The sequence below is a fragment of the Octopus bimaculoides genome, chromosome 16 (genome assembly GCF_001194135.2).
Source record: "Octopus bimaculoides isolate UCB-OBI-ISO-001 chromosome 16, ASM119413v2, whole genome shotgun sequence".
NCBI lineage: Eukaryota > Metazoa > Mollusca > Cephalopoda > Octopoda > Octopodidae > Octopus > Octopus bimaculoides.
This window is the reverse complement of record NC_068996.1, coordinates 44,103,421-44,105,208: the sequence shown is the minus strand read 5'-3', so window position 1 is coordinate 44,105,208 and position 1,788 is coordinate 44,103,421.

The following is a 1,788-nucleotide window of genomic DNA, read 5'->3' as shown; positions in this document are numbered from 1 at the left end:
GTGTGTGTGAGGTCATCCCATAAGTTCTGTCCGATTTTATTTTTTTTTTAAATTGAATGAAATTTAATAGTATTTTAGAATGTCTAATGGAATTAGAAATTATTTTTATGCATTTGTGCGCATTTAAACTAATTAAATATTATTTTACAGAATAATAGAATTAAAATTTCTTTGATTAAAACCCATTCTAACATGGAAGTATCCAAAGAGAATTTAAGGCACATAATGTTTTATGAGTACAAAAAAGGAAACTCTGCAGCCGAAGCGACTCGAAACATATACTCAGTTTATTGGAAAGAATGCATGAATGAAAGAACTTGCAGGAGATGGTTTGCAAAATTCAGAAGTGGAGATTTCAGCCTTGAAGATGAAAATCGAATAGAATGTCCAGTTGGGTTTGATGATAAGCTCCTTGAGGCATTACTTGAAGAAAATCCTGCATTATCAGTTGAAGAATTGGCAATAAAGCTTAGTTCAAACCATACAACTGTTTATCATCATCTTCAACAACGTGGAAAGGTTCCTAAACTTGGAAAATGGGTGCCTCTTGAATTGTCCGAAAGCAACCGCAAGTCCCGAGTTGACATCTGCTCATATCTTCATTCTCACGAACTCATTTCACCCTTTTTGGATAGACTTGTGATGAAAAATGGATCTTCTATCGAAATGTTAAACGTTGTAAACAGTGGCTTGGTAAAAGGGAAAAAGCTCAACCACAACCGAGAAGGGATCTTCATGGGAAAAAGGTTCTTCTCTCTATCTGGTGGGATTGCAAAGGAGTAATTCACTTTGAATTGTTACCACCTAATGCAACAATCAACGCTCAAGTCTACTATCAGCAATTAGAGCGTTTGAACCAAGCTTTGAAGAAAAAATACCCGCTTTAGTCAATCAAAAAGGAGTGATGTTTCATCAGAACAATGCGCAACCCCACACTCCAAAAATCACATCACAGAAGATCGAAGAGCTTGGTTGGGAAACAATTTCTCATCCACCTTATTCTCCTGACCTTGCTTCTTCAGACTTCTATTTGTTTTGTAGCTTACAAAATCATTTGGGGGACATAACTTTCGCAAGCCAGGAGGAGGTCGAAACTGAAATTTCAGAGTTCTTCACTTTGAAACCAAAAGAGTTTTACATTGACGGGATAAAAAAGCTTGTTATTAGATGGAAGGAAGTCATAGATAATCAGGGAAAGTACATTGATGATTAAATTTCAATTAAATATATCATTTGGTCACTTGTTTTCTTTATTCAAAATTCGGACAGAACTTATTGGATGACCTGATATATGAACACACACACACACACACACACACACACACACACACACACACACACACACACACACACACACACACACACACACACACACACACACATATAAAATACTTAGTCAATAACTGTTAGTCCAACAGAATATAGGTGTTTCATCTATGTTACCTTAGAAACATTCTTCCCAATTTTATTCGCTCTCAGATTTGTCTTTGAGCTTTTCATTCCATGTGGCCATATATGGCTTCTTTTGAACATGTCACCTCCCTGGAAAGTACACATATAAGCATTACACACACACACACACACACATATATGTACGTATGTATAAGTATATGAATATGTATGTGTATATATATACGTATATACATAATATGTATATATGTGCATGTGTATATGTTACATGTGTGTCTATATGACTAACAGTGAAGAAATTTACAAGTATACATATATATATTTGCGTATGAACAGGTTTCTGTGGCAGTGCATGTTGGTACAAATATACCCACATAC